Raw genomic sequence first — 26103 nt, forward strand, 5'->3', positions numbered from 1 at the left:
AAATTAAAGGTATTTCATTGTCTTCCGGCCTTCAAGATTTCTGATGAGAAGTCTACAACCATTGCTTCTCAAAATGTAATGTGTCATTTTTTTTCTCTCTGTTTTTTCACAGTGTTTTTTTCTTATCGGTTTATAGAAGTTTCCTTATGTGTATGGGCATAATTTTCATTGACATTTTTCTATTCAACGTTCTGTAATTTTCTTGAAGTTTTAATTCATGCCGTCTATCAAATTTGGGGAGATTTTCAGCCATTATTTGGTTAAATATTTTATCTTTGTCAATCCCTTTCTCCTCTCCTCCAGGGCTCCAATGTTATAAATGTTATATTTCTGGATAATATCCAACAGGACCCCAAGCTTCAATTAAAAAAAAAAATATATATATATATATATATGTGTGTGTGTGTGTGTGTGTGTGTGTGTGTGCGTGTGTTTTGTTCTCAGGTCTTCAGATCAAATCATTTCTATTGATTCACCTTCAAGTTCACTGATTCTGCCATCTCCATTCTTCTATGAAAAACATACCTCGATTTAAAAAAAAATTTCAGTGGTGCCTGGCTGGCTCAGTCGGTTAAGTGTCTGACTCTTGGTTTCGGCCCAGGACAGTTCATGAGTTCAGCCCCACACCGGCCTCTGCACTAATAGTATGGGGCCTGCTTGGGATTCTCTCTCTCCGCCCCCTCCTCCCTAGATAAATAAATACACTTTTTAAAAAATTTAAAAAAAATCAGATACTGTATTTTACAATTCTAACAGTTCCATTTTGTCTTTTTTTTTGGTAGGGTTTACCTCTCTGCAGAGAATTTCTCCCTTTCCACTTACTGTAGAATGTTTGCTTGTATCTTATGAAGAATAGTTATGTTGCTGTTTTAGAATCTTTGTGCTATAATTCCAACACCTATGTCATTTGCGGATTGGCATCCGATGATTACCTTTTCTTTTGAGGGTTGTTTAAATTTTCCTGAGTCTCTGTAGGCTTAAGAACTTTGATCTTGTCCTAAGAGTTCTGAGTATTATGTTGCAAGACTTTTGAAGCCATTAACATTCTCTGGAGAATTTCGAGTTTTTCTTTCCCACTCGATTAGCCCAGTCAGGTCCAGATGACAACTTCCACTTTGCCTTCTGTGGACAGTTGTTCCGAGGTGTCTCTCCCCTTGAGTGTGGAACCAAGGTTTCAGGTAAGACGTGGACAGCAGCTTGTATCGTAGTTCAGCTCTCAGATGGTTGATCCGCTTCCTGGATGTGTTCTGTGCTTGTGCAACTTGGAGCGTAAGCTGGGAATTTCTGCCAGTTGAGATGCGTGCTTTGGGTATTTCCTCTCTCCTTCTCAATATTTCCCCCACGCTCTCCAATGCCAAGGGTCTTGTGTGCTCAGTTGTCTAGTTTGAAAGCCAGGGTTCCTCTCAGAATTGTAGCTCCTGCACTGACACTCATGGGAAGAAGCCATAATAAGATGAGAAAATTAATGACTATTGTCTCACACTCTTCTTACAACACGGATCGCCTTTTCCTGGTTTCTCTGTCAAAATTAGATATTTTTGCTCAGCATTTGGGGTTCCCTAGCGCTCAGCTGTTTTATCCAAATGAGCATGAAGTGACGGGAGCAATCTGTGTGAATATTTACTCTCTTTTCGGCAGGTAATCAAAATACAACAGTCATCTTCTTTACCTATCTTGAGAGGTTGACTTCAAAACCACTGCCAGGAACGTGTTCTCAAATCACGGAATCCTCTCTAGGTACACTGCTACCTCTAACCCAAGCTTTCAGGATTTGTCTCAATATTTAATGAGTCCTTTCTACTTAGGTTGTCTAAAAAATGTGTGAAATATTGAGCCCTTTTGCTACAGAAATATTTAGAATTGCTTCATACATTTTATTGTAGGTGGCTTAAAGATCAATATACCCTTTGGAATTAATTTTTTGTATAGTGCTAAAGATTTTCCATCATACATTTCTTATGTTAATATTTATTTTTGCTAATGTAGTCCAAAGGTTGTGCTAAAAACCTAATTTGGATGCTCTTATCCATCATGCTAGAGTGATACAAGAGCAAAAATTCTTGCTATTAAAGTTAAAATGTCTTATTATAGGGTATTTATGCTCTGGATGTTCTTAGCAAAGTGGAATTTTTATATTATGTCATTAAAATGAATATTAAAATGCTACAATGGCAAGATATGGATTTTCATATTTCCTTGGCACAGGGAAAGTTTAATGCCAAGTAGAAATGTCATACAGTAGAAAGATCTGAGTTGAAGACTTTGATTTAAAGCAGAGCCATGTGATTTTAAAAAGTTCTGCTTTAAATTGCCTTAACTATCTCACTAATTAAAGTGATCACACAAATAGAAAAAAAGTCTCTACACATCTACTCTCTTCTTTGTTTTCCTAAATACTTCATTCATGGAGGAAATCCAACAGCTGACTGCTGAACTTGAACTCAAAGAGTACCAGTTTGGTATCATCATGTCTTACTTTGTTGCCCTCCTAGACACTTTTGACGTATCTTGTCAGATGGCCATCATCCATTTCTCTCCCTTTCTGGTGAGGATTTTCCGGATAACTTTTGAAAAACCAGTGCTCACTCGTAGGATGTGACCCGTTTCCTATCCAGCAGAGTTGTTCTCGAACTTTAAATCTACCAGACACATCTGGAGTCTTGCTGAAGCAGATTGCTAAGCCCCACCCCAGAGCTCCTGATTCAGTATGTCTGAGGTGGGGTTTGAGAGTTTGCCTTTCTCACAAGTCCTCAGGTGTTTCTGGTGTTGCCAACCCAGGGGCAACTCTTGGAGAAGCATCGATCCGGGGTAAATCACTTTCTTTTCTCAGCCCAGATCATCCCTGAGCCGTCACAGCCTAAGTCATTGTAATGTTCTCCATGCTAAATCAGAAACACGAAACTATAAGTCAGTCAGAGAAAGGCAGATATCATATGTTTTCACTCATATGTGGAACTTGAGAAACTTCACGGAAGACCATGGGGGAAGGGAAGGGGCAAAAAATAGTTACAAACAGTGAGGGAGGGAGGCAAACCATAAGAGACTCTTAACTACAGAGAACAAACTGAGGGTTGATGGGGCTGCCGGGAGAGAGGAAGATGGGTGATGGGCACTGAAGAGGGCACTTGTTGGGACGAGCACTGGGTGTTGTATGGAAGCGATGAATCACGGGAATCTACCCCCCAAACCAACGGCACACTGTATACACTGTATGTTAGCCAGTTTGACAATCAATTATATTTAAAAAGAGAGAGAGAGAAGAAAGAAACCCAAAGGAAGTGTTAAAGGAGTTTGTTGAAGATGGTGTGGGATAGCGTTTAAGGGGATGGATTCTGGAGCCAGATACTATGAATTAGAATCCCACTTTTATCATAAAAAAAAAAAAACAAAAAAAAAAACACGCACACACACGAAACTATAAACTTAGGGTATGACAATGCGGTGTTGAAATGGGCGTAGACTCTTGTGAGAAGCTAAAGTTTAATCAGTTGGGTGTGATAGTCAGAACCACAATGATAGCAAATGACATAAACCAGTGTCCAGTTGGATAAGCAATAACTCCCATCTTTGCTAAGAAGATATATCAGAAGCCTCTTTGTTTGCCTGGCTAACATCAATTCACCGAAGTCTTCCTTGATCTATCCCTTCACCAAGCTAGGTTATAGATCACGTATTGCCCTTAAGACATTCTGTGACTATATCTATCATTGAACTTTGTCCGTTCTTAGAAATAATCTTTTATATGCATCTGTTGTTTTCCGGAAACATTTGGTCTCTCAGGACAAAAGTCATTGCCTACTAATCTTACTAATCTTTTAACCTCAATGTTTCGGACAAAGTCTTGTGGGTGGTTGGCACCCTGTAAATTTCTGCTAAACAAGATTAACAATGGATGATATGTGAAAGGCAAAGCCAGAGAGTAGCCAGTCCAAGAGGATTTCCTGGGACATGATTGTTTACACCAGCATTTCGTCATAAGCTCATGCAAGTCTGTACATGAGAAGTTGTTGTCACCGCAGTCCTTTGCTCCTTTCAAGGAAGTGTTCATGAGCCTGCAACTTGTACAGAGCATGACAAATAAAACGCTCAAGGGGATAAGAGGTGATAGACTGGAAAATGTAGAAGTAGCTGGAAACCCACAAGCTGAAGGGGAAAATGTCTGAAGTTTAAAATTCATGGAAGGCGTATTTAACAATCAAGGTAAAATAAGCTAGAATCGGGCATTTTCTTTGTGATTTAAGAAATTACGTTAGCTCACTTTTTTAAAAGAAAAATACTACTTTGCATCATTATAAATGCAGAGCACATTCATCGTCTACCTACATTTTTGTTCTTACTGCTTTGTTCGGTTGGAATGTTCTCCCCCTTTAAATTCTAAGCTATATTTACAGACCCAGTGGCAGACAAGTTACCTGAATTTACCTCTGTTCTTGCTCCCACCTGCAGTGATTTCTCCCTCCACTGAACTCATACAGCACACATTTTACTAATCAAAATATTGCCTTAAAACACGCCAACATTCATGGAATGCGTACTGTCTCCAGCTACACATAAGTTCTTTGATGTCACTTCTCAGGAATGGCAAATTGGATGCATCTTGAACGCACTTCTTCCAGTGACAGCGGCTGCTTGAAATCCTGAGATGAGAAGGATTCTGAGGGTAGGTAATGACCTCCCAGTTGTACATGGAAGGAGAAAGCGGCGATATGTATGCAGGACATGATATCGTCACTAATTTTCGTATTCAAAATTTGTGGGACAGAGCTGGACTCAGAGAAGAATCACCAGTATGTTTAAAGACGAAATGAAAAAGAATATAACATAGAAATAAATTTAAAAAAATTTTTTTAACGTTTATTTATTTTTGAGACAGAGAGAGACAGAGCATGAATGGGGGAGGGTCAGAGAGAGGGAGACACAGAATCTGAAACAGGCTCCAGGCTCTGAGCTGTCAGCACAGAGCCCGACGCGGGGCTCGAACTCACGAGCCGTGAGATCACGACCTGAGCCAAAGTCAGCCGCTTAACCGACGGAGCCACCCAGGCGCCCCCGAAATAAATTAAAATATACTTTTAGAAATTTCAAAGTTGAGTGTAATTCCTAGGTAATGATTTAGGAGATGTTAACGAGCTCACGGGTGTATACAGTAAAACCTAGGATTGCAAGTAACTTGTTCTGTGAGTGTTCCCCAAGACGAGCAAACATTTCTAATAAATTTAAAAATTTTTTTTTTCAACGTTTATTTATTTTTTTGGGACAGAGAGAGACAGAGCATGAACGGGGGAGGGGCAGAGAGAGAGGGAGACACAGAATGGGAAACAGGCTCCAGGCTCCGAGCCATCAGCCCAGAGCCCGACGCGGGGCTCGAACTCACGGACCGCGAGATCGTGACCTGGCTGAAGTCGGACGCTTAACCGACTGCGCCACCCAGGCGCCCCTATTTCTAATAAATTTTAATTTGATAAATGAGCGATGTCTTACAATGGGAGTAGTATGACGCCGAATGTCACATGAGCACAACTGAGAGAGGTTTCTCTCTCTCTCTCTCTCATTGTGGGATTGTGGGTGGTCATCAATGTAATGTCACATTTCCAAGAAGTCCTCAAAAGGAGGCAAAAGCAAGTGTCATTGGATAGGTTCCTGGTTACAGTTGCACAAAGAGAGAAAGATTCCATTGAGCCAGTAGATAGCAGTGAGTCCATTAGTGACCCTCCTCTCTCTCGTCACCCTCACTCCGGCCACGAAGGTTTTCAAAGGTCAGTGCAGGTTAATTTATTTTTCTTTATGTTTTGTATTTTATTTCTTATTTTGTATTACATTACAGTATGGTAATCATTTTTATACAAATATTTTGCGTTGTGGAATGAATCATGAGTTTTCATGATTCCTTACTGGGAAATTAATTCACTTTGATGTACAAGTACTGTGGATTACAAGCTTGTTTCTGTAGTGAATCATGCTCTCAAACCAAGGTTTTACTGGAGACTTAATTTTCTGAAATTGTGTTTCCACCAAATACTTTGTGTCTAACGTCCACATAAAATTGTCACGTCTTTACCTATGTTCCTAAGGTAAGAGAATATGATTCCATATAAGCATCAAATTTAATCTGGAGTCTCCAGACTATCTCTTTCTGTAATTGTTAGTTTTCTGTAATTTATGATATACTGTACAACTGTCTCTAAAATGAAACATTTACATTGCAGTTGGAGAATATTAGGGCTTAAAATTTGAATGGATGTAAGAGCCAATTCCATATTTTTGCCTCTGTATTAATGCAGGAATTTCTTTCATCATCTCAGGAATGTGAAAATTTAAATCTACTTTGGCGATCTTAAAAACTGGACAGTGTTGGACTAGTAACTCAGTTGTTTTTTCTTCTTTCTGTTTTCTCAAGAAAGTTAATCTAACTTGTTTTTGCCGTAGGAATAAGGATTCTTACTTGGTTTCAATGATTAAAAAATTACTGCTTCTTATAAATTTCAAGGATACTTTGATCAAGACACGGATATGGACAATGCTCTCACGTTCATTTTTCCCCAGAAGTGGGAATGGCTTAGACTCCTAAGCCCTGAAACTTGCAAGTTCCTGGTCTTTGCATAAAGATAACTTGACGGTTTCTACTTCTGGATGGCATATTTTTATTTCTCCCCCTTTGGTTCTCATTCATAAATTTGTGTTCTCAACTTACATTTATTGCATTTCTTTTCTGTTGTCAGACACTTGGCTCAGTAGAGGCTTACACAGCTGAAAATGATACAGACCGTGCACTCAAGAAACGATCGACTACTGAAAAAACAGATAAATAAACAGGCAGCTAGACTAAAATATAAATGTTATGATAGAAGTAGGTGATTCCTAACTCGTTAATCTTTTGCCTTTTGTGTCTCTCGGGATTTGGGAACCTTGACATCAATAAAATCCCTATATCTGGTGGACTTCCTTTTTAGTTGTTGTAGCTCAATCTTTTTCACCGCCATCTTTCTCATGACAACAATCTCCCATTCTTGGTCAGCACCACTGAGTTTTGAAACCTTTAATTATCATTCACACACAATACCTACTTCTTTGATGTACTGATAATGGTGGTAATAAGGCATTCGAGCAAACCTGAACAAATTGGAGATGTGTCTCTTTCAGGGTCCGGATTCATTGATACGTTTAAAGTGTGAATTACCTGTGAAGGATATGTGCATAGGCGGAGTAGGATGGCTGGCTCTGATTTCATACTATCCTAAGCAAAATTGTAGTGAGACAATTTTATCCTCAGTGTCTCATCCTGGACATGCCCTGGCCTAGATTAGAAAATAGCTCTCTATTCGTTGCTCTGGCTACATATATTTTCATTACTCGGTACCTGCTTTCTACTTATAGCACCGCAGAATGTGAGGCAGATCGTGTTCAAAGAGATGGGAATTATATAAACATTTGTCCTCATTTCTCTACATTCCTGAAAAATGCACCAAGCTTTTTTTCAAAATCCCTGCTTTCTATAGAGAGTTGGGAAAAGAAACCATTCAGTGCTAATCTGTTCTGAAAAAGTTATATTGATTTAAACAGTGGAAACTTTGGGCATGGGTAGACATTTATCGCTGACAGCACACAATGTATCCCACCATATGTTCTACCTATGGATATATACACTCTATTAACCAAAAGTATAAAGTCGAGACCAAACTGTACTTGCTATTTGTAATTTTTTTTATTCATTAAATAATATTTTGTATTTTCTAATGTTACTGAATTCTACATGATGGCTGTTAATGCCTACAGAATATTCAGGAAATCTAGCCCATATCTACACACATATAGTTGATTTAACCCATTCTCTGTTGTTATACCTTGAAGTTTCTTACACTTGTAATATTGTTTTTAAAATGGGACAAGTGTTGGGGTGCCTGGGTGGCTCAGTTGGTTGGGCAGCCGACTTCGGCTCAGTTCATGATCTCGTGGTCCGTGAGTTCGGGCCCCGCGTCGGGCTCTGTGCTGACAGCTCAGAGCCTGGAGCCTGTTTCGGATTCTGTGTCTCCCTCTCTCTGACCCTCCCCCATTCATGCTCTGTCTCTCTCTATCTCAAAAATAAATAAACGTTAAAAAAAATTAAAAAAAAAACTGCATAATTAAAAACATAATAAAATAAAATGGGACAAGTGTTTTGTGCATCTTTGGCAACCTCTTCTGGATAAATGTTTTATTAAAAAAAATACACACTTTCCGGTTTTTCATTTATTGTCATATTTCTCTCCAGAAATGTTGCTTATACTCCCAATAATGATCTATAAGAGTGTTCTAAAAAGCCAATTAATCATTTTAAGATATATATAAGGCATTTAGAATAACTAGAGTCCTCTGTGAGGTGCTGGGGGTATTTCAATCATGCATAAGACTGGGATATGTTTTCAATTATAGGTTCAATTTCCTTAACAGTTAAAGGATTGTGCCTATTGTCTATTTCGTCTTGTGTCAATTCAAATTTATTAACAAAAATGTGTTCACTGTATCATTATATAATCATTTTAATGTCTCAGAATCAATAGTGATATTTTTATTTTCATTCCTGATAGTTGTTAGTTTTGCATTCTGCATTTTATTGTCTTTTCTAAGAATTAGAAAAAAGAAAATGGTTGATTTTTATTGTGTAAGCTTTCTATACCCTTAACTTATGCTTTTATATTTATTATTGACTGCTTACTCTGGGTTTATTGTTTTATGCCTTTTTTTATTTTTGACATACTTAGTCCATTCATTTTCAGCCCTGTTATCGATTGTAGATCTTAATTTAAAAGAATAAAAAACAAAGCTTTAAAAATATAGGAGTAAGGGGGGAAAATTCTTAAATGGAAGACAAAAAGCCTTAGCCAAAAAAAAGTATACATAAAAGCTAATATAGTAACTTCACTGTATTTATGTTCATCAAAAGAAACTATTGAGAATGAAAAAAGATACAAAAAGGGTGAAGCTATTTGAAATACACATAACTAAGAAAAGAATCTTATTTGAAATATATAGAGAGCTGCTACAAATAAATAAATTTTTTTAACACATTCATTTTTTTTGAGAGACAGAGAGAGACAGAGCATGAGTGGGGGAGGTGCAAAGAGAGAAGGAGACACAGAATCCGAAGCAGGCTCCAAGCTCCAAGCTGTCTGCGCAGAGCCCGACGCGGGGCTCGAACTCACGAACCATGAGATCATGACCTGAGCCGAAGTCGGACGCTCAACTGACGGAGCCACCCAGGCGCCCCTAAAAATAAATTCTAAAAAGACAAACAACTGGGCAGAAACAATTTTTAAAAAGAACGGAAACAGGCACTTCAAGAAGAGGCTATTGAGGTGACCAATAATCATATGGAAGTCGCTGTACGTGATTAGTAATCTCAAAAAATACCAGTTAAAATTGCAATGAAATGAAGAATACACATTCACCAGAAAGGCTAACAAGATTGGCCACTTTACAACAGCCATAATAAAGGAATCTGAAAAAAGAATAAAGGTTTCTGAGAGGAATAATCAATACATGGTAATATCATTGGATGGAAGATAGTCAGGAACAGGATATTTTCTGGCTCTTCACCTCCTTGGCACAGGACATTGAGTCAAGCATATGGTGTTTTGCAAAGAGTGGCATGCATCATGAGTATTATAATTCCAATGATCTAATATTCCATCAGCAATCCTCTGTTTCCTTTCCTGCTGGGTTTTTTTTTTTTTTTTTTTTTTTTTTTTTTTTTTTTTGGAACTCTCTGAATGGAGTGTAGAAATATGGAAGAGGAAACATACTCAGAAAGTATCATTTGTAGAGAAAAGGGATCGTTACTCAGCTCTCTGCTTGTACCAAACCCTGGGTGTCTGAGATAGGAAACAGACATAAAAAAAAGACATTAAAAAAAAAAGGCTTTGACTTCTTTTAGGACCACAATCATGAGATAAAAACAAGAATCAGGCACTCGTTTTTCAACTGGGTTTATACACAATAGGAATTCTTCCTAAAATTTTGTGGTAAGTTTGTGTTGGTTTGTTTCAGTTTTGTGTTTTCACCTTTTGACATGTTTGGGGGCGTCTTTTTTTTTTTTCCTATTATAATAATCATAATATATCATTATAATTATTTGTCTTTTTCCCTAGACTTCGGGTTCCAGGAGGGTAGGTACTGTGTTTATTGGCTTATTTATCAGTGTAGGTGCTCGATTTGATTTGTGAAGGAATGAATGGTTCAATCAAACACTCAATTGTATCATGAAGTTTTAGGAGAATGAATACAGAATGGCTAGCCACATGGCACTATATTACAGAAGTTACATTATTAATATTTCCTGGCATGTAAAGTGACCACACACTTGTAGCTACAGAATAAAGATAACATTGCATTCACTAGATTGGGGAAGAATATTCTGGGTTGGGTAAGGTATAGTAGGAATGGGAAATGTATGTAAAATGATAAATTAGCTACCTTTGCTGGACAAGGAAAGGCCTCAGAAGGTATAGAATAAAAGCTCATAGGGGTGCCTGGGTGGCTCAGTGGGTTCAGCATCCAACTCTTAATTTCGGCTCAGGTCATGATCTCACGGTTCATGAGTTTGAGCCCCTGCATCAGGCTCTGCACTGACAGTGCAGAGCCTGCCTGGGATTCTCTCTCTTTCTCCCTCTCTCTCTTCATCCCCCAGACTGATGCACTCTCTCTCTCTCGCAAGAAAATAAATAAACTTTAAAAATACAATAAATAAAAGCTTATGAAATCATTTGAATGTAGCGCTGTAGAATTCGGGCTTATTAAGCATCATAGAGGAATCAAACTTGTTTTATTAAGCAATGCTATGGTTTAAACAATGTTGCAGGGAGAATTAATTCCATAGCCGTATATATTATGGATTGCGGTCAGGAAGGAAGATGGGGTAAAAGGCTGGTAAGGACGGAAAACAATTGGCCAAACGTCAGAGAGGTTCTTGGTGATGGGTTTGATGTCGAGGGAAAGGAAGTAAATGGACTTAAAAATGGCTCTTGGTAGAGAAATCAGTGAGACTTCAGGAATGCAGCGTGTACGGAGGCTCTCTTAACCTTCCGGCTACCATGGATGTTCTCTCATCAGGGACCTCTCTCTTCAGGTCCCTTTGTCCCCGTCTTCCTCCACCTTCCTTTTTGCCCTCATTCATTCTTTCACACTTTCTTCATCTTTTTTTTTTTTTTTAATGCTTCTTTATTTTACTGACTTCTTTCCCTTCATTTTCCCCCATATTAACCCATTTGGGATTGAAACTACCCCTACTTTCATGCATTTATTCCACAATTCGAGAAAAATGAATTGACTACGAACTATTCTATGCCAATGTTCTAGTTAACTAGAATGCCCAGGTTAATAAGACATGGTATCCTGCCTCAAGAAATTTTACCATCAAACAGTAGTAAACATTCATTCATTCATCTATTTATTCCATCATTATTGATTCACTGAAGATACATGATTGAATAATACATGATCTCTGTTAGCAAGGGATTCCAAGTTTGATATAAGACTATTTAAGGTATTTTTAGTATTTATCACGGCATGTTATGAAAGGAGAAACTCCGCGTCGTTTCATTTGTTACCAAAGATACAGGGTTAGAGGTAGGGAGGGGAGCATATTATTTTTTCTCCTATGTACACCTTTCATTTCAATGAGAAAGAATTTTGTAATTTAACAAATCAAGTCAATGAAATAAGTAGCAAATACAATGTTATGTTTCTGGATAAGTTTGAGGCTTACATTCTCAAGATTTCTTTCTCTTCATTAATAACCACCCTCAATTATCAATTTTTTTGATGTACTTTAGTTACTGTTTTATCCTTTGCTTTGGGAGTTACTAAAAGGAGAGGAAAACGTTTTCTCGGGCAATTTTAGTCTTATCATATGACTGCACTCATTCAAAAAATGTATCACACAGAATTCTCATGCGTCTGTTTTCTTACTCATGGATTTATTCAAAATTTCCTCCCGAAATTGATTGCTTTAATGATAAAATGAATTGAATTCATTTATTATGTCTTGAAAATTCTCTGGAATACAATGTCTATTTTCACAAACATTTTAATCAATAGTTAACAAGATTTCTTTACATTATTCTCTAAATTCTAAGCAGCCGGGAACAATGAGCTTCACTCAAGATCTCCATACATCCTTTTCCCTCCCAATTAGTTTCCATCTTTAAGAAAGACAGAAGTGTATTTTGACATACATAAGCTCTTGACAAGAAACCTGTCTCAGCTGAATGTGCTATCACTTTCCGCACATCCTTCCTTTTTTAGCAGTGGTTCTGGAATTTCAAAATTGAAATGAACCCCCCCCCACAACAAAGACACACCTCTCCAGGTTTCAGTGGTGCTTTGTGGCAAAGAGTACATTCTCATAAACTTATTCCAGTGAGAGGAAGCGTTGTGCCCCGAGTGACAAAGCATTGCCCTACTTGTCATGTATACAGGTCTCTCCAGCCCTGTCACCTTCTCAGTAATGGATGCTGAGTCAAGCATACGGTGTTCGTTGCCGAAAGTGAAGCTGCGCTGGTTTTCTTTACTCCTCGGGAGGATCTTCCCATGCCAAGTCAATTTGCAACGCCTTGGACCTTTCAACAGTCCTTTGGTCCAATTCCAGGGTCCTTCTCAAATATCAGATGACGGTGACCGCTTTGTGTAAACGTCAATATCTCAGAAACCCAACCTGAAATCCAAGAAGATTTTTTCCAGTGTTTGAACTTTAATCTTGGGGCTTTCCATACTGCCCTTTGAATCCATGGAGGGATCACCTGGTAACTTGCTAATATGCCATCCAATTTGTCTGGAAGCTTTGGCTTATAGCCCTGCAGAAGGAGAGACACAAAGATGTGGAAGATGAGAGGCAGATGAGAGCTGGCAATGTCACCGCATCCAATTAAGATTTCTAAGTGAGGAGGCAGGAAGGAGGTGAAAGCAGAGAGGTGGGATGCCAAGGATGAAAACCAACCAACAAGCAAGGGACAACACAAGACAACGCTTTATATGTTGTCGTTAGAGGATCACAAATGTTGTTAGGCGAACGTGGAAGAGTTTGGTACAAACCACGGGGAAGGGAAGCAAAATGTAGAGATCATGATAACCAAGTGGTTCTAGAAATATAGAAAATAGAAATTGATTACAGAAAATTAATTTTTCTTCTTTGTTTCTGTTTTTTTTAACATTTAAATTCCCTTTAAGGTAATAAGATCTTGGGGTGCCTGGGTGGCTCAGTCGGTTAAGCATCCGACTCTTGATTTCCGCTCAGGTCATGATTTCACCTCAAGGTTCTCAAGGTTGAGTCCCACATTGGGCTCCATGCTGACAGCACGGAGCCTGCTTGGGATTCTGTCTCTCTCGCCCTCTCTCCCTGCCCCTCCTCCCCACCCCCCAAAATAAATAAATAAACTTTATTTCAGGTAAAACGATACTCATGCTAATATTACCTACTATTATTTCTGGCACATTTTTGGCTTATTCCGTCTATGAAATTATTTGGTGTGAAGGTGTAATACTCATTCTGGTAATGAAATTACTCTTTCTCTGCTTAGGGCGACTAGAAGGGAATCGACGTAAGGAAAGCCTTTGATTTCTCAAGCAGCTTATGTTCTAAGTGGAGAAAAGTTACTTCTACATTTCAAAAAAGATGAAAAAGACAAAAATAAGACACATTCACCACCACCAGGGTTTGTAGGTTAGACGTATGCGTGTGTGCACGTGAGCACACGCACACACCCCTTGACTTACTAGATCATTCTGATTGGCAACACTGTCATTGGTAACACCACCGTATCTCAAACAGCACTAAACTTTCCCCATTTTCTTCTTTTTTAAACAAATTAAAAATCTTTGGGGGGGTTTTGAACAGTATTGGACGTTTACGGAAAAGCTGAGCAAAAGTACAGAGACTTCCCACATACTCTTCTCTCCCCCCCAACCCTGAGTCTCCCCTCCTACTAACATCTTGCCTTAGGATGGTACGTTTACAATTGACGAACCAATCCTGAGATACTTTTACTAAATAAAAAGTCCATATTTTACATTAGGGTTTACTCTTTGTGTTGAAAAGTCCTAGGGGTTTTCACAAATGCACACTGCCATTTTGCACTATTACAGTATATATTTTTTTAATTCTTATTCATTTTTCAGAGAGGGAGAGAGACTGTAAGCAGGGGAGGGGCGGAGAGAGTGCAGAAGAGAATCCGGAAGCAGGCTCTACACTGAGAGCAAAGAGCCCCAGGCGGGGCTCGAACTCAGGAACCTTCGAGATCATGACCTGAGTGGAAGCTCCACGGACTGAGGCGCTCAGGCGCCCCCTTACCCCCCACCATTACCGTATTATACAGACTAGTTCCACCACTCTACAAAACTTTCGAAAGGCGTTGCTAAACATATCTCTTGAGGGCATAATGAGTGTATTTCTTGGGTGGTCAACAAGAAGTGGATTGGCTGGGGCACTGGATATACACTTTGGAAAATGATTTCATTTTATTTTATTTATTTATTTATTTTAATTTTTTTTTTTCAACGGTTTTTATTTATTTTGGGGACAGAGAGAGACAGAGCACGACCAGGGGAGGGGCAGAGAGAGAGAGGGAGACACAGAATCGGAAACGGGCTCCAGGCTCCGAGCCGTCAGCCCAGAGCCCGACGCGGGGCTCGAACTCACGGACCGCGAGACCGTGACCTGGCTGAAGCCGGACGCTTAGCCGACTGCGCCACCCAGGCGCCCCTGGAAAATGATTTTAATCAAGACTGCCAGTTTTCTCCAAAAGAGCCATACCAATATACACTCCAACCAACTGTTTGACATTTTCGACGTCCCCTTGCTGCTTCCAGTACGTTGCCGAATTTTAAAACGTTGTCGCCAGAAGCATATCTTGTTTCAGCTGATGTTTCCTCCGGCTATTGGTAACGTCGAGCATCTTTTCATATGTGTGGTTGACCACTTGTGTTTCTTTTTATGATAATTGTATGTTTCTATGATTTGCCAATGGATCGGGAGTGCGTCGTTTGTCGTTTTCTTACTGATCTCAGGCTTTTTCCATACTCTGGATATTCATCCTTGACTGCTAGACATGTCCAAGTATCGCATTTCAGTTTGCTTCTCGTCCCTTAGCTTACGATGTCTTTTTTTTTTTTTTTTCAACGTTTTTTTATTTATTTATGGGACAGACAGAGACAGAGCATGAACGGGGGAGGGGCAGAGAGAGAGGGAGACACAGAATCGGAAACAGGCTCCAGGCTCCGAGCCATCAGCCCAGAGCCCGACGCGGGGCTCGAACTCACGGACCGTGAGATCGTGACCTGGCTGAAGCCGGACGCTTAACCGACTGCGCCACCCAGGCGCCCCAGCTTACGATGTCTTTTATTGTCCGCGAGTTTGAGTAAAAAAATAAGGATAAAAGCCAAGTCCAGAATATAACTTATAGTAAAACAATACAGTAGCGTTGGGAGTGGTGTAAGGAAGTGAGGAAAATAAACACATTTGCCACAGTCCCAGTTTTGCGCGGGGCCCATCCTTGTTCTGGTGACTCATTTTCACTCGCTCTCCCGAGCGGCGGGAGTCGCGTTTCCCCCCCTTTCCTTCTTTCACTGTCTGCAAATGAATTTCCTTTTGTTTTTCTGCCACCCAACCATGTCATTTCACGAGAACTCCCTGCTATTTAGGTTTCCTCATTCGGAGCTCTTGTCTTCTGTGTTTGATGCTCTATAAAGAACTGTGTGCTCTCGCAGCTCTCTATAAATAATTGAAAGAGTAATAATCTGCATATACAGTGGCCTGTAATTGGTTGTGATATACTCACTAGTAATTTTGCATGAGGGATGCTCCAGTAAAATAAATTGTGCTTGTCTGTGTTTACTTTGGACAGGTAAAGTGCTCTACGGCATGCTGAATTTTTATATCAAGTTTTAATTAGGTCATTCTGCTTGAGTTACCAAAATAACCTGCTTTCCCCAATAATGAGAATGGGATTTATTTAGAAATAAATATCAATGATTCATCTCTGTATTTCCGAATATGAAAGAACTCTTCCCTGTAACGTATTCGAGTTCAATATTTTGCATCCTGAGCTAGTCAGGCTTCCTGACTGATTCTCTGCCAAGAAGAAATGCCATCAAACTAGAGAATGGAGACATTGAGGTCAGGGCTGCCCCGTACCCCCCAGGAAACCACTTGTAACCCAGTCTTTGGGGACACGGGGAGAGATCTCCCTCCTCCATTTCTAAATCTCCTTCCAGCCAGGAGCGGGTCAGAATGGAGGCAGACGTAGGCCCAACATCATTTCACTTTTGGCAGTGTGCGTTTGTCCTAGATGAGTCTTCCCTTTCAAAATGAGGGGCTGGAGGGGCGCCTGGGTGGCCCAGTCTGTTAAGCGTCCGACTTCGGCTCAGGTCATGATCTTGCCGGTTCGTGAGTTCAAGCCCCGGGTCGGGCTCTGTGCTGGCAGCTCGGAGCCGGGAGCCTGCTTCGGATTCTGTGTTTAACCTCTCTCTCTCTGCCCCTCCCCTGCTCACACGCTGCCTCCCTCCAAATTAAGTAAACATTAAAAAAAATCAAAAATAAAAACAAAACCAATGAGGGGCTGGAGACCTTTATCTCCCTTTTTCAGAGAGTGGATTTTTACAAAGGGGCATGGATTCTTTGGCGCTTGGCCTTTCCAGTTTGGTGACTTTCAAGGTGAAAAAGGAGGGAGAAGTTAGACTAACACTTTTTATTCTAATGAGTATGGTTTTTAACCTCAGAGAAGAGTTGTTTTTTTTTTTTTTTTTTTTTTTTAATTCTCACCCCAACCCAATAAGGCAAACCCGTTCCGAGAAGGAATGCTCACAGTATCGGTCAAAGGCTAAGGCAAAATTATGCACGTGATTTTAGTCGAGCCTGGTCCCTTCATTTACACAAACCAGCATTTGTGACTCCGACTGACATGCAATGTGCAACCCACACACAAAGGCAAAAGAGAACGGACTTGTGTATTTACACAGAGAATGTGTTTTTAATCTAGTTAGAGTCTCTGAGGTGTGAGATACAAGACAGGAAGGCTGTTTCCAAACTAAGGAGGCATTGTATCCCCGCCGTTCAGACTTAAGTCAACAATTTTGCCTTGAGAATGTGTTTTCTCCTGGCAACAACTGCAGGCAACGAGAGTTCATAAGCTTTGTTGGCGCTGTGACTTCTCCCTCGAAACTACAGCCACTTGGGGCGCCTGGGTGGCGCAGTCGGTTAAGCGTCCGACTTCAGCCAGGTCACGATCTCGCGGTCCGTGAGTTCGAGCCCCGCCTTCCATGGATTCCACAGAGAGGTCTTAGCTGCCTGACTGAGGTTCGTTGATAATGAGATGGTTAAGTTGCCTCACTGAGCCACAGCCTCCTATGCACTCCCCAGCTATTTTGTAATTCCTTCCTCCAAATGATTAAGTTCTTTCTGGCACAAGTCTGAGAAAAAGAAAAGAAGAAGAAATCCTCCCCCCCCCCCCCCAACCACATTTCTTTCCTAATTTCAGGCAGACTTAGCCTAAGGAAAAAAGATAAACTAAGCAAAGTTCAACTCGCTGCTTGCCTCCCATTCTACCCTCCTCTTTCAAAACCCCTTTAATTCTCCTCCTCAGAATAAGGTAATGTCCTCGTAAAGGTCTATGATGATCACGATATCCCCTCTCTTCCAATGTATCGTGGTTATTTCCTCCCACCCATCCCCAAACAGAATGCGGATTACCTTAGAGAACTTAAAATGGTATACGCCTTAGAAGACCGACACTTGTTTCAACCATAAAGTTGTGAACCACACTCTTTAGTTGTTCCAAGTAGATGCTTCTTAATCTAACGCTTCTGTAGATAATGGAATTTCTAAGTGGATTTTAAAAAGGGGTTATGGAGGAGAATTTGTTGAAAGGGGACAAAAAAAAAAAAAGGAAAAAAAAGAACCCCTCTCACGATGAGACTAATTATCACTAGGAATGGGCCCTGGCCTTTGTTTCTTGTAGAAATTTCTACCTTTCAGAGTCGGTTTGCCTTTTGTGTCTCTATGTTCGGTTTCCATTAAAGTACGAAGTTTCTTTCGGTTGCTGTTGTTTTTGTCATCCTACATTTCACTTCTTTGCCCAACCCTCAGCATCTCCAACCCATCTGGGACCCCTCGGTGGCCCTCTCCCCTGCCTCACACCCAAACTGAAAGCACACGCGGGGCTCTGCCCACGGCAACGTCACGTGCTACACCTAGTGTTTAAAATTCCTCCTGTTCTCGTGCTGATTCGGAGGGGCCCATGCACCCCAATGTTTATAGCAGTACTGTTAAACAGTAGTGAAATTATGAAAAGAGACCAAATATCCATCAACGATGAACAGATAAAGAAGATATGGTATACACACACACACACACACACACACACACACACACACACACAATGGAATACTACTCAGCGATGAAAAAGAATGAAATCTTGTCATTCGCAACAATGTGGATGGAACTAGAGGATATTGTGTTAAGCGAAACAAGTCTTTCAGCGAAAGATCGAGATCATATGATTTTACTCATAGGTGGAATTTGAGAAACGTAACAGATGGCCATGGGGGAAGGGAGGGAAATATAAGATAAAAACGGAGAGGGAGGCAAACCATAAGAGACTCTTAAATACAGAGAACAAACTGAGGGTCGATGGGGATGGGGGGTTGGGGGTGCGGAAATGGGTGATGAGCATTGAGGAGGCCACTTGTTGGGATGAGCACTGGGCGTCGTATGATGATTCACAGGAATCTTTGTTTATGGCCTCTCCCAAGCCTGTCAGTTTGGTGAAAGGTAGCCGCCCTCATTTTCCATCTTTTGCTTCACAGACATTTTAACTTTTTCTCTTGACTCCCCTCACCGTAGAGACCTCCTAGGGAATCATCTTGTTCAAGACCTGCCCCACCGCTTGCTGAATGCTTCCCTTTGTATGAACTGGTCTGCGGGGAGGACCCAGAGAGATGGCAGCTTGAGCACTTTAACCAGAAGACATTTTGCCTAGCCCCACCCCTTGGGGGGGGTTCATCACTGGAAGGTGGGATTTGCTCACCTGGCAACAATTATGACGACTCCAGTGAGCTGTTGACAAAAGGGACCGTGGCTGGTGGTGGCTCAGCTTCTGTTCTCACTGCTCTGTGGAAAGAGCTCTCTACCAATCACCAATGATTTCCTAACTGGTAAGTCCAATGTCTAGTTTTCCAGTCCTTAAACTATGCGTTCTCTGTTTATTCCATTTTATGTCCTTTTTTGCTAAGCATGACTTCTATGTTCCTTCAATTCCACACTCTCCAGGTTTCCCTTTTACCCATCCATTCATTTTTATGTGTAAACAAATATTTACTTGGCGTCCTATTATATTCCAGATAGATCTGTGAGCAAGGACTTCCCCTAGAGAAACTTTACACGGTAGCGGAGGTGGAGAGAAGCATTAAACAAGTAAATAAACATGTAAACAAAGCAATTTCATTTTGTACTTCTTAACCTTTCTCTGCCTCATACATAGACTTCTCTTTATTCCAGCAACCCTTTAACCTTGGTGTTTTTTTTAGGTTGCTCTCTTTATGTCTTTTCTCATTCCTCACACTTTTCTATCTTTTCTCGTGGTTTTAACGATCTGCTGAGTCTTGATCTCACCCCTGTACTCGTGTATACAACTGTCCTTCCAAAGATAACACTGCCTGCATGTTTGGCAAGCATCAAACTCAAGAAATATCAAGATAACTTTATCGCCTCCTCCTTTAAACTTGCATCTTCAGAGGGACCTTCCCAGCTGGTTTACACTAGCCTAAAAACTACAGTATAATCATGGAAGGCACATAGGGTGGAGGGAGGTGATTGATCATCATTCTTGGTGTTTCCAGTCTCTCAGTGTACCAAATTAAAGATCTCTTGGTAGACGTATTTTGGTTTTCATCTCTGGTCTTCCAGAATAATCCAAAGCATAAGTACAGCGACCCCCGTATTTTAAAAATACAGGCAGGGGCGCCCAGGTAGCTCAGTTGGTTGAGCGTCTGACTTTTGGTTTTGGCTCAGGTCATGATCTCATGGTTTGTGAGTTCGAGCCCCACATCAGGCTCTATGCTGACAGTGTGGAGCCTGCTTGGGATTCTGAATCCCTCACCCCCACCACCCGCTCTCTCTCTGCCCACGCGTGTTCTTTCCCTCAAAATAAATAAATAAACTTTACACATTTTTTAAAATAAAAAAAATGAAAATATAGGTAGAGAGATAGAGAGATAGATGCAAGATGAACAACACCCACATTAAATTCTTAGAAGTCAAGTCAAGTTTAAGTGCTCCTATCTAACATTATTCATTCTGGACATAGGTGTTCCAAATAAGATGTTAGTATCAGACACCTTGATTTTAGTTTCCCCACACATCTATAACACAAGTTTCCAGTTAATATCAGGCTCTGAGCATCATGGCATCTCACTTAGGACCAAGTACATATTAGGCCCGCGATACCCTCGATAAACTCGTGTGTACCGAGAGACTTCTTCTCTCCAGGCTGCCAGTCACTTACTCAAGAAGACAAAACTGGGGACTTTGTGTTCTAATTCGACACAGAGTTTTGAGGTTTTTTTATTGGTACAGAGAGAATAGATGTATCGCTTGGGTTAAACATTATGTGATGTGTTTTCTGCACTTACCCCTTGGCTTTGTTATTGTCAAAGGTAATTTAGGCTGTCTTCCTTTCTGGTGTTGTTGTTGCTTTTAAATGGATATTTGACAGTCAAGTGAATCTGTTATCTATTGTATTTTTCACAGTGTATGCGTTTCCTTTCTCTTTCTTAAAAAATATATTAATTCAGCATCAACCTAACGCGAGCGGGGCTGACGTTAACTCCCCAATCCAGCTGGGTGCAGGTTTCCGTGCTACTCACCAGGCAGCCTGGAACGCAAGGACAGTCCCTCGTCCAGCTGAGCTACTGGCCTAGGGGAGATGCTGTCCCTTTTTGACAGAGCAAAGACCATGGTCCTGGTGCTGGCAGAAGGCACCCCGGACCCATTGGTGAGACCCAACCTCTCCCGCCCTCTGAAAGCACTTCTTTATTGGCTGGAAAACACTCGCGAGGTTGAAGGGTGAAGTCCGTGCATATTTTACGGAACACGTTTATTACAGCTATTAGGATCCGATCCCAATCCACATCATCATCTTCCAAACGCACTCATGGTCCTCCCTCCAAACTCAGGCACGCGACTTTTCCTTCTGACCGAGGTGAAATAAATGCCCAGTCACGCCCCCAAAGCCACGACTGTTTTCTTTCCCCATCGGCCTGTTTTCATCCCCGTCTCCTTTTTCCTCTGCTGCATCAAGGAGAAAAGAGGGTTGCGAAGGTAGGTGTGAAACAGGTTTCATCTCCTCTTACTACTTCTCGAACAATAAAATCTCTAATAACAACAATAGCCACAGTAAGGAAGAAGCCGGGGCAGAAAACCAGAGAAACCTCTAACTTCCATTCAGGGTGTTTTAAACCCCCGGCACTCATCACAGCTCATTAAGAGAGATGGTGCATGACAGAAATACACGCAAATGAGATAAGAACTTTGAAAAAGCATTTCTTTACCAGAAAGAGAGAGAGAGAGAGAGAGAGAACAAAATGAGAAAGAAAAAAGGAATCCACAGCGTTCAGACGCAGAGGCACAGAAGGGGAGCAGTTCTGCACTAAAGGTGATCTTTTCCGTCGCCCCCCTTTTTGGGGATCTTTGTATACACATTCCAGCCCCAGACAAAAGGAACAAGGCAGCTTTAGAGCCTGCAGAACCGGGGGCTGAGGAGGCGAGGGAAGAGAGGAGCATGATTGATGGCGTTCTGGTTGGCTTATAAAGGGCAGCCGGGAGTGCAGGGAAATAATCAGGGAAAAGGGCGTCCCGTGCTGGCTTTCTCAGAGGGGCGAAATGAATCCTGCTCTTCTGCATTATTAAGTTGTCAGGCGGGCTGATGATGAAAATCTGAAGGTCAGGCATAACAAGAAGCACCTTATGGGGGGGTCACGACCTTTCTGGAAGTGCTACACTCATGTTTATGTGCACCTAACCCTTATCCACAATTCTTCATTTGATAAGAACATTGGGAGAGGGGGAGGCAGGGAGGGGTGTCTCCTCATATGTATAAGCAGTGAGCGAAATGACGCTGCCCGTGAAACTGATTGTCGAGGCTCAATTCACAGTGAAAGATAATAAACCAAAAGAACACACGAGGGATGCAGGCAGAAATTGTTCGCTACAGTGGAACTCAATAAAGGGAGCGGGAGCTTCCCTAAATGACAAATTTGGTACCGTGGTGCTAAAACCGGGATTCTCCCTGGAATTGCCACGGCAATTCAGTCTCGGCAGAACCACTTTTTATTTACTTTGGAGATCCTAATGGCACGGGGAGGGGGGTGCTTTTTGGGGAATGTTTATTTCTCTATCTGCTTGTTTGAAACCAAAGACTCACGGAGAGGGACAATCAGACAGACGTCTTCTACTCGGTTTGTATCCGTGGGTGTTTGTTTCTGAACTGCAAACAGATCGGCATTTGCCACGCACCTTGTCTGCATGTGTTTGGGGTGAGGGCTTGTATTTTTTTTTTATTTTTATTTTTTATTTATTTATTGTTTTATTTCTTTACAGAGAGTCCTTTTCCAGGTGTTCTCCATTTCTTGGGAACGGAGGAAGTGCTTGGGATTCTCAGCTGGGACGCGTAGACCGAACCTCTAACTGATCACAAAATAAACATATCACTTGTAAAAATAACACTGGAACAATTCACAACCTACGATGCAGGCTTCCAGTGACACTTCCAACTCTGGTTGTTTATCCCGATCTGTGAAAAAGAGCATTCTTCAGATTTGGATTTGTTGGCAGTGATGTGCAAAATGCAGCGTTTCCAGAATCATCCACCGCTCAAGGTGGAGGCGTGTTTGAAATTGCACAGAAAGGGGAACGTTTCGCACAACGAGGACAGAAACGAGCTGCCTATGCAATAAAGAGTGACTTATTCTCAAAGTCAGTTAAGGACTTTAGCCTTCCTGGAAAGGAATCCTTCTAAATCTGAACGGAAGGAAAATGTTTTATTTCTTTGGCTGATGTGTCTTTTAAGGAGTAAAACCTGTTTTCCACACGGGACTTTGAGATAGAGTCATTGGCAGATTAAGTAGACCGCCCCTCCACTGGATGATGCTCAATTTGGACTTACATTCTTTTATTTGCTAGGGCTTCTAAAATATTATTTTGGTCAGGTTCCTAAAGTTATAAGCTACTTGTCATTCCCTCTGCCGACTCGTATGTACAGATACATTATCTCCATAGATTGCCACAGATAAACTAAGAAAAAAAATCCATTTTAGTTTTTCAATCCTACTGTGGACTAAAAATACATCATGCCCTACACATGTGAAGATCACATCTGTGCTTTTTGCCTCACAGGTACCTCTCTATGTGACCGAGATGAAATCACTACCTTCCTATAGTGTTTGTATTCGTAAGGTTTGTTTAAAAATCAGACTCCCTCTATAAAACTTGCATTGTAACGTAAAGGAAATAAGAACACTCAGCGGCAATATTATGCCCATTTTTTCCCTTTATTTCCTCTTTCTGTTTTTTGTTTTTTTTTTTTTGCCAGAAGACAAGATAGGTTTATAATTGATGAGACTCTCTTGCTTAGACTACGGTGACCCAGAAGTCAAGATGAGACAGAGAGAGAGAGAGAGAGAGAGCCCATTATTGCTGGTGTGGCCACATGTCTGGTTATACCAAGAAGGGCTTTACATGCAGAGTGGGACAGGTACAGAGAGATGAACCCACACAGATAATCACTGCACAATTGTTTTTGAGAGTTTCAAATAAAAACTAATTCTTTTTGTTCTGCCGAAGGATAAAGTAAGGGTGTCACCCGGAACGAATTTTACATAATATCCATTAGAAACTATTCATATGATTTGTTTCTCATTCAAATTTTTAAAGGGGCGCATTTCAGCTTGCTCCTTGGCTCCGTTTGTCAAAATGCATCCATACAATTGGCCAAGATGCCTTTAGGACTTGGTGTGGATTCTCCAATGACATTGTGAATCATCAACTACCCAGCCACGTCGTCGCCACAATCAGAATGTCACAAATAATAACTACCCTTGATGGCATAAGAACCGAGAATAACATTTTATTTCGTATTTATTTGAAATCCACGGATCTCTTCTTTACAAAGTGGATTTAAACCTGCTCTAAGAGATGGCGTATACTCATTAAATCGTTAGATCAAAACGTCTAGAATCAAAGATATTGAAAATAGATGCCATCGTGTCAACTGGTGTTTTTGAGAGGGTGAGGACAGTCTTCGGATCTCCTGGCCATCTGATTTGTTTCTTTGTGTCCCAGCTCATTCTTGCTTTCGCTGCCTCGTGTTTGGGGCATGTTGTCTGACTTCGAGAAATTCCTTCAAGATTGTGTCTGTGGGTCTGGGGCCATGGCTTTCCATTTTCCTAGGCTTGGGCCCAGTTTTATTATGACCTTCAGAAATTTGTTTTAAAATATAGGTGACACCCGAGGGAAAGGAAAGGGCGCAGTTGTCTCAAACCTTGGTATTCGGGGTGTGGTCCTCGAAAGAGCAGCACAGAAAGTGTCAGAAATGCAGAATCTCGGATCCACTGAATCAAAATCTGCCTTTTAACAGGATCTGAAGCGATTCCTGAGTACCTTCCAGCTTGACCGGAAATAGGGGCTGTTTGGCATTTTGGCGGGGGGGGGGGGGGGGGGGGGGGGCTTCCTTGGCCTGAGCCTTTTCGGAGAGCTTCTGTTCCTGACTGCATGTCAATTTCAGAAGCCTGCTGCCTCCCCGAGTTTTCACTAGTGACCACAACTGGCAACCGCATAACCTCTCTCTGCCTGAGCGGATAGCATCCGAGGAATATTGGGAATATCCTGGGGATACTCTTTTTTAAAAAAATTTTTTTTCAACGTTTATTTATTTTTGGGACAGAGAGAGACAGAGCATGAACGGGGGAGGGGCAGAGAGAGAGGGAGACACAGAATCGGAAACAGGCTCCAGGCTCTGAGCCATCAGCCCAGAGCCTGACGCGGGGCTCGAACTCACGGACCGCGAGATCGTGACCTGGCTGAAGTCGGACGCTTAACCGACTGCGCCACCCAGGCGCCCCTATCCTGGGGATACTCTTGTGGAAGCAAAAAAATCAAATCACTGGAGAAAAGGGGGGCTCTATTTCTCACTAAAGCGATTACCTTAAAGGTAATAACAAACTGTCCAATACCAAATACCTGTGCACCGGGTTAATTTTAAGGCATAATAACAGTAATAAAAACACACAGACTTTTTTTTTTTTTTTGCATCAGCTGTGCCCAAAGAAAAATGCATTCTACTCTCATGACACGTTTTGTTAACTGCTTTTCTTTCCTCCTCTTTGCACAGGCAGAAAAAAAGAAAAAAGGAAAAAGAAAAGAAAAAACCCTCCTGCGTTTTTAAAGATACTGGAAAGTGAATGCTACCTGTCACAATGCGCTGTATTTTATTTTGAACTCTATAAGAAAATTCCAGTGTGATTTTTTACTGCTGCGTTGTTTTGTTTTGTTTTTTTTTTTTTTATGCATTCTAAATTTCATAGGGCAATCGATGCAAATCCATTTGAAATCTCAATGGGCGAGAGAGCTTGGCATGCAACTGCGTTGGCCAGGTGCACGCTTCTCTTCAAAATATGACAAAAGTCATGGCTGAAATATAGAGCGGCAAAAATGTTGGAGAGTTTTGCCAAGCGGCGGCCAAACAAGGCTGACTGTTATTAGCCAGGGGCAGAGGGGCACGCAGCGGGGAGGGGGGATGTGGGCAGTGAGCCATTTGCATAATGATCAATCCAGCTTAAAAAAAAAAACCAAAAAACAAAAACAAACCAAACACTTCGCTCCTGCACTTTTTTTTCTTTAAGCTTTTTTTTTTTTCTTACAAGAAAGGTGATTCAGAGAACCAACAGTGCAGAAAAGCATGAAACAGAGAGGCAACAACGGGGAATGTTGATGACCTTCAGCCCCGATATTTGATCCCCCAGAACCTCTACCCCAGCGACACCCCGAAATCCACAGTTTCGACTGTCATAGCAGGAAGCCTGGCT

At 41.2% G+C, this 26103-nt stretch overlaps 1 long non-coding RNA gene across 1 annotated transcript; it reads left to right on the forward strand.

Annotated features, from left to right (window-relative positions):
• Window positions 1–1052: 1052 nt before the first annotated feature.
• Window positions 1053–6938, forward strand: LOC147580400 (uncharacterized). Its single transcript, XR_015251939.1, has 3 exons — window positions 1053–1178; window positions 4577–4660; window positions 6720–6938. It is a non-coding gene; the product is annotated as an uncharacterized LOC147580400 (long non-coding RNA).
• Window positions 6939–26103: the final 19165 nt, after the last annotated feature.

The sequence above is a fragment of the Puma concolor genome, chromosome B3 (assembly GCF_028749965.1).
Source record: "Puma concolor isolate L17-30 chromosome B3, mPumCon1.1.hap2, whole genome shotgun sequence".
Taxonomy (NCBI): domain Eukaryota; kingdom Metazoa; phylum Chordata; class Mammalia; order Carnivora; family Felidae; genus Puma; species Puma concolor.